Below are 7,853 nucleotides of genomic sequence, written 5' to 3'. Positions count from 1 at the left end.
TAATTATTATTTTCCTTAAAGCCCCTGGAGTAAGGTGGATATGTCATTTTTTCAGTCTACATCCTTAAAGAAAAAGTAAGTGTTTAGCCCTAGTTGGGGTAATCGGCTGACCTGGGTGGCTAATTAATAAAGGTTACCCATGCTCAGTTAGAGGGCAGCTCCAAAGGGCAGCTCGCAGGAGAAACCTGAGCCAGAGGGCTGAGCAGGGCTCTCTGGGGAACCCATCGAGACAGCGAGCCTCTCAGAGGAGCTCATGGAGATGGGCACCTCCTAGATAGAGGACAGCAATCTGCAGGCACCCAAAAGGACCTGGTCTCAGCCAACGGTCACCCAGACACAGTCTGGAAGCCCGGCCTCACGTGGATCACCTGCTTTCCCTGGAGAAGGGTCCCAGTGGACGGACTTCCCCGACTCACTGGCTCCAGAGAAGGAAGTTACTCCAGCAGGGACAAGAGGCACAACCCCAGGGCAGAGACTGGAACCAAGGGAACCCCGGGGGAAGAGCCTGGGTAGAGGAGAACATGGCACTCAGGTAGGGGACATGGACTAAGATACCTAGTCACCCGCCGGGATGTTGGGGTGAAAGTTTTGTTGATGTTCTGCCTGGGCTTTTCTGTTAACAAATGACACCCTCCACTAGGGGGTGCTGTTTAAAATTTAACAGGCTGTTTGGACTTGCCACCACCCTGGGTGAGGGGGAAACAAAGTAAAGGCTCGCCTGCAACACCACACCTGCCCGCATGGGGGCGCTCTGGAATGACGACAAGGGCTTAAAGAAGTTTGCTCATAATGGCTGTTTTTAAATAGAGCCGCAGGGTTTTCCGTCACCACTCACTGACGATGGAAGGCAGGAATCGGAGAGACGCTAATATCTAACCTACAGACTGACCCCGCAGCGGTTTTGCTCCCATAGTGTTTGCTCCAGTCCCATATGACACGTCTATGGGAGACGAGACTCACACTTCATCCTGTCCAACCTCAGTCATACGGACTGAATCCGAAAGGGCTTTGAGGGAGTAAAACGATACAAGGCAGCATCTGGTCTGTGGGACAAGATACAGCTACCACGGCTGGGAAGAACAAGTGTTCCTTCATCTGGGCCCATACTGGAGGGGGGATGGGAGCAGGCATGGGAGGTAAAGGTCTGTGTTAGCATGAAAAGTGACGAGAGAGAGAGCGCTGATGAGAACCACAGAGCCGCTGTCCCAAGGAGCAGCTGTGCTGCACTCATGAGTTGATCTTTCGGCTAAGGGCACCTCACACACCCTGTTTTTCCAGCAAGCAAACAGACACACAATACATCTGGGCTCAGGCAAGAACGGGAACGTGTTTATTCAGGTGTGATGCTCACATTAATCACGGTGCGAGCACTGCATTCCTTTTACATAAGAAAAGTCATCCAAGGAGCAGAATAAAGAAAACAATGTAAAAAACCAGAATCCAACCGGGGGTGAATGTGTCTGAGGTCTATTTTTGGATCATGCCTTCCCAGCAATCAGTCTGGCACTGAACCCTAGCGTGACGTGGATGGGAAATGTCTCTGCGGTAGCAAGAAGCAGGGGTCTTTAAGTATTCCGCTTTGGAGGTGGTTTGGGCTAAACATTTCCTGGTGAGCCCTGACTTTTTTTTTAATCAGCCCCATCAACTGGGACTATGGGTATAAAAGCAGAAACCCTGCCAACATTATCCACCATTTCCTGATGGGTCAGGAGTGCAAGCGGGCATCTCCCCAGTGGGGCAGCACTGTTCATTTGAGCTTCCCAGGCCTCCTGTGCCCAAACCCATGGGAGCAGCAATCCAGATCTGCTGAGACGCACAGAGGGGCACCCAGTGACAGCAACAGGATTTCCTTGTGAACGGCAAGAGGGCAGGTATTATCTAATGGGATCTGGGAGAGAGTTTGGCAGAAAGGGCACCATCGGTAACCCCAGTATAGCTTTGCACAGAGAGGGGTTTGGTGTCTCGTTGGAGAAGCCTGAGCAGGTTCTTCAGGCCATCAAGTTCTTTTTTCCTGACCCGATCACAGTCCGGCCCTGATATAGACGAAGCTGGCCAAGATCACCATGGCCAGCACCAAGTAGCTGATTTTCATGCAGGAGTCGGCGGAGCGGAACGGGCTGGGGCTGGGTCGCTCCACTTCCCACCGCCCGGTGAGTGCAGGGTGCGCCCGACTCCTGCTGCAGTCCCCCGGGACATAGCTCAGGGGAAGGGGTGGAGTGGGGGTGGGGCTGGGGCGGAGCAAGGGTGGAAAAAGGCGGGGCAGGGACAGAGCAGGGGTGGGGGCATGGGGAAGGGGAGGAGTGGGCGCGGAGCAGGAGCGGGGGCAGCTTTCCTGACCAGCTTAGCCTGCCAGGGGATAGGGCTGGCCGCTGGAGCAGTACGCAGCTGCGTAGGGAACCAGGGAATGTGGGGCAATTTGGTGGACGGCCCTGCAGTTAATGGCCTCACAGCCTTATCTCTGCCCAGCCATGAGAAGTCACTACTCCTATTATATACCATAAAAACAGTATTAGTCTCTTCCTAGCAGTTACAGACCCGTATGTAACAATCTGGGAATATCCCCTTCAGATTCCTGGCCAGGAGGAGGGAACAGCCAATGAACCCTGAGAATCCATTCCAGATTGTCACACTCTGCCCACTGCATGCTGGGACAGGGCTTTGGGAGTTCAGTGGGGGCTGCGGGGACGCAGCACAGAGGTGACTGAGTCCTGTCTCCTGCTCTTGAGCGTCAGTGCTTTAAAGAGCTGGTAGTAGCTAGCTCACAGCACAGCTCGTTAAGCAGCAGACACCAATATACCCAAAAAGGCTTCAACCCGGCCTCCTTTTGTCCATGCACAACCAGCCAGGCACTGGGATTGGAGCGTGCAAATTCTCTCACTTCCACATGCCAGTAGTGGAGCCTTGCACCAGCACGTGAGATGTTTGGTGCTTAAACCATCGCATGGCTTCCACAGGCGCGAAAGGAGGCCAGACTGGGAAAGCAAGGCCCATAATGTCAGTTATGCAGGGCAGTTACAACGGCCTGCCATCCAACTGGTCTTGTTGTGATGTATATGTTGTAATACGCGATAGGCCATATGGGCCCAGTATAAATGCTGTGTGTTTCACATGAGGGCATGAGTTGAGTGCTGGCAGCTGAAGCAAGGATTCGCGGTTATGAGCGGTCAAGAATTGTCTGTGCAAAAACAACTTTTATGGGAATAGGGAATAGGAAGAATTAGCAGGAAGGGAATAACACCAGCTCTGCAGTTATGCAAGAATTGGGGGAAATGGAAAATCTTGGATTATGGCGGCCTGCCCACGCCTTGAGATCGGACTGAATTTCGACTGGTGAGCTCTCCAGAACTGTTTGCCTGGAGTTATGGGTGAAAGGCTTCATAAACAGAAAAAAAGTTGATGATGCGACGAACTGGTCTATAAATAATTGCCTGACATATCTGATATTTGGAGTCAGACATCAACCCAGAGCTCTGAAAAAGAAGAGGCGTGTAACGTGGGGCTCCCCACGCCTTGTGATCGGACTGAATTTCGACTGGCCGTCGGGATGTCCTTTGGATCTTCTGATTCTGGTGTAGTATGAAAGGAGTGTGAATGTGGAGTGAGTGGGGTTTATATTGTGATCAATACAAATATTTAGAGTATTATATACCAACACTGTGTCCGGTATCTGCCTGCTCCCCCATCCTGTAGGGAGGCCTCTACCAGAGCCTAACATTCTCATCCCCTGGGCGATATCCCTGCACAACTCAATAGCCTGGCACTACTTTTGTTAACTGAACCACATGGCAAGTAGTATCAGTGCGCCTCCCCAGGAACTGGCTACTCACAGTCCGCTCAAAATGCAGAGGCTGGCAACGACATTTACACTTGTGTATAATTGCCGCTGGGTGCAATCGGGCGCAGGAGGGGCACAGCTGGGAGACGTCCTTTCCCCTGCAGTCCAGGAACAAAGGCAGCCATCTTTCCCCCCAACAAACCGGAGGGAAAGGGGGTGGGCTCGATGCCACAAGAATGCAGCAGAGCAGAGGAGGCTGCTTCCCTGAGAACCTGTGCTGAGAAGCAGAGGATCCACTGAGCCCTTTCTAACTGCTCCCTCGCACCGTTCAAGGCTGGCAGCCGCTCAGGCAGGCAGCCTCCTTCCCTTTGACACCCAGGGCAGCCCCTGCAGGGCCGCTGAGGAGCAGGTGGGAACTCAGTCCCAGCCCTCGCCCACCTCAGCAGTAGCAGCACCCACTGCTTGGGAGCATCTGCAGGACTGGGCTATAAAGAGCCTCATTTCAGGACTTCAGCCAATGCTGGAGGGGTAGATATGGAGCCCCCCCGCATTCGTGTACAGGAAGCCTGACACTGCCTGCACTGCCCTCTTCTGAGTCACTCACTCGGCTGCAAACCTCACTAATGAGCACGGGGGCTCCCACCCCCCTTAGCGCGTCCCAGCAAAGTTCTCCTGCCATTCGGTTTCAAGGAGTGATTCCCCAATTCCACACCAGCAATGTCCCATCCTTCCAGCAGAAGGAGGAAGGAAAACCCAGTGATCTGGAGCTGGAGCAGGATGTCCTCAGGGAAAGTGCTATGGAAAGAGAATAGGTAGAACATGCCCAAACTTACCAATTCCTGCACCAAGATACGTGGTCACACAGTAGTTTTCACTACTTTGACATGTAGTTGATTCCAGACAACCCCAGCGGGAGGTTGAAGCACACCAGCGAGTGAGCTGCAAAAGGAAAACACAGCCCATGTTAGAGGCGTGCAGGAATATGTTATTGGTTCCTGGTCTACAGTCCCCATCCCTGTCACCTGCTGCTAATGAGCATCAAAGTGGACCATATCCTGATGTTCTCAGCCGCTATTTCAGGCCGAACTCTCACTGAAGCCAGTGGTAGGTTTCCCTGTGCGTCGACTGAGTAAGGACTTCAGGATTGGACCCAAAACACAGAGGAGCAAATTTTCAAAGGCATAAATGGCAGCTGGGCATGCAACTGCTATTTATGCCTCTGAAAAGTTCCCCCAGCGCCCTCCGTGACACCCATTTGTAAATACTTTCTCAGCACGTTCCTTTCCAAAGCCGGAATGTTACGGACAGGGTAATAGGGTTATAAAACAAAAATAAGCCTGGACTTCTCAAGAAATCATCATGCCAAACCCAACTAATTTCCTTCTTTGACAACTAGCCTAGTGGATGGGGGATAGCGGTAGGCATGATGTAGCTTGATTTTGACCCAGTCCCATATGACATTCTCATAAGCAAAGCAGAGAAAGATGTTCTAAATTAAATTCCGATAAGGCAGGTGCACAACTGATTGAAAGACTGTTATCAATGGTTCAGTGTCAAACTGGGAAGGCGAATCCTGTGGGGTCCCACAGTGGCCAGTACTGAGCATGCTTATCACATTTGCGGATGATGCTAAGATGGGAGGGGTTGCAAGCACTTTCGGGGGCAGGATTAGAATTCAAAATGCCCTTGACAAATTCGAGAATTGGTCTGAAATCCAAAAAGTGAAATTCAAGGAAGTTAAGTGCAAAGTAGTACAGTTCGGAAGGAAAAATCAAATGCACAGCTACAAAATAGGAAACAACTAGCTAGGTGGTAGCGCTGCTGAAAAGGAGCTGAGGGTTATAGTGGATCACAGATTGAATATGGGTCAACAATGGGATACAGTTTCAAAAAAGCCTAATATCATTCTCGAGTGTAGTAACAGGAGTGGTGTACGTAAGACAGAGGAGGTAATTGTCCTGTTCTGTTTGGCACTGGTGAGGCCTCAGCTGGAGTACTGTGTCACGTTCTGGGCACCAAAAGAGGTGGACAAATTGGAGAGAGTCCAGAGGAGAGCAACAAAAATGATAAAAGGTTTAGAAAACCTGAACTGTGAGGCTTCCAAGGGAAGTTGTGGAATCCCAGTCATTGGAGGTTTTTAAGAACAAGTTGGACAAACATCTGTCAGGGATGGTCTAGGTTTACTTGGTCCTGCCTCAGCATAGGGGGCTGGACTTGATGACCTCTTGGGGTCTCATCCAGCCTGACATTTCTATGATTCTATGACACTAGCTAAGAGAGTGCGCATGCCTCCCTCTACGGGTTGGTCCAAGCACTTTCAACAACCTCCTTCTTATAGCTAACAGTGTTCTCCTTTAGTTTGAGTGATACTGGCCTACAGTTTGGAGCTCAAGACCCTATGTTCAGTCCTCTCTGATTACCATGTCTGTATTACGTAGTCAGTGTTACCTACAGAAGATGTGCCATCCCAGATCAGACTGTATGTTCAAGTTGTTCAGCATCCTACCTTCTGCAGCGATCATTGCCTGATGCTTCATAGGAAGGCACAAAAATCCACAGTGCACCTGGGCTAATATGCATGGGGGAAACAGCTCCTTCCTGGCTAGAGCAGGTCCAATATTTTATAAGGACTAATTTGCAAAGAGACACGTACCAATTGATGGTGGGTGGTCATTGTGATATGAGCTCACACTGGCTCTGATAAATGAAATATGAATGACATGATGTGTTATTTATTGATGGGTATCACATGGAAGACCAGAGAATTCATTCTGACTTGCCAAACAAGCTTGGTTATTATTATTACAGTGTCAGAAACATGCTAGATGCTTTATAGAAACAAATGGAGAGGCAAGGTGCATTTCCTAGAGCAGTGGTGGGCAACCTGTGGCCCGTGGACAGATCTTGTTCTTCCTTAACCCATCCCCTCCTTCTCTATGTCACCCTCATGCATCACTTCCTGTCCAATTTGCACTATAAACTCTCTAGGACAGTAGTGGGCAACCTGCGGCCCATCACGGTAATCTGCTGGCGGGCCGCCAGACAGTTTGTTTACATTTGCACGGCCCCCTGTGAACCATGGCCACTGATATATTTGCAGGTGCAAAAATATCCTTTGATTTGAAACTGTCCAATTGCTCTGTGGCTAATCTGTGTTCCTAGCACCGCAACCCTAACCCAGCCCCCATTCAATTGTGTGTTCAACCCCCTTATTACACTGTGTCTTACTTTAGACTGTAAACTCTCCAGGGCAGGGACTGCTTTTTAATGTATTTGTAAGCCGACAAAATGGGCCCCGAATCGTAACTGTGGCTTCTGCCTCCTCCTGTAATACGTACAATAAACAATGTCTGTACTAAATTCCCAGACTCATAAGATTATTGCAAATATCTAGGCTGACCTCCTAGTGCTCAAAAGACAGCCAACGCACCAGCCGTTGCTTCGCATGACCAAGCGGCTGGCTGCAAAGGGAGGTTTGCAGAAGTGCCAGCTCCCACTTAAAGGTAGAATCTTTGCCCGCGGTGCTGCAAAAATCCCCCTCTGCCCCTGCCATTTCTAGCTGCTTCCCTGGCTCTTTCCCAGGCACAGAGGAATCATGAGCAGCATCTCACCTTGCTCCACACACAGAACCGCCACCAGCAGGGCGAGAAGAAAAGCCTTCATCTTCGGCCTGCCGTCACAGCCTGGGCAGATCAGGAAGCTGCTTCTTGGGGGGCTGGTTATAAATGATGATCTTGGTGGTTGCCTGTGAAGGCAGCTCATGCAAAGTTTGTGCATTGGGGGGAGGAGACAGGAGATTGATGGCTGGGCGTGGTATCTGCAGGGGAGTTTGCTGACATGGGTTTTTTTCTTAGTTCAAAAGCAGCCAGAGGCAACAAGTCTCAGAGACTTAACAGAATTCAGTGCTCCAGCAAATTTTATTTTGTTTGGTTTCCTTTCCCCGCCAAAAGCTTTTGCACAAGGAGATGGTTAATACACTGCATAAGCGACAGTCACCAGCGGTGGAAAATCCCTACTCTATTGTCTAATCCGGTGATTCTTAACCTTTTCCATATGGGGTTCCAACAGCAAAGAAGTT

The 7,853-nt window shown here is 50.4% G+C and overlaps 1 long non-coding RNA gene across 1 annotated transcript; it reads right to left on the bottom strand.

Moving 5' to 3' along the window:
- Positions 1-2,992: 2,992 nt before the first annotated feature.
- On the bottom strand, positions 2,993-7,480 carry LOC141982055 (uncharacterized). The gene is made up of 3 exons (XR_012637938.1): positions 7,387-7,480; positions 4,609-4,714; positions 2,993-3,566 (listed from the first exon to the last, which is right to left on the bottom strand). It is a non-coding gene; the product is annotated as an uncharacterized LOC141982055 (long non-coding RNA).
- Between the last annotated feature and the right edge of the window lie 373 nt (positions 7,481-7,853).

The sequence above is a fragment of the Natator depressus genome, chromosome 2 (assembly GCF_965152275.1).
Source record: "Natator depressus isolate rNatDep1 chromosome 2, rNatDep2.hap1, whole genome shotgun sequence".
In the NCBI taxonomy this organism is placed as follows: Eukaryota; Metazoa; Chordata; order Testudines; family Cheloniidae; genus Natator; species Natator depressus.
Note: the sequence above shows the minus strand (reverse complement) of the source record. Positions and strands in the feature narration are given on the sequence as shown.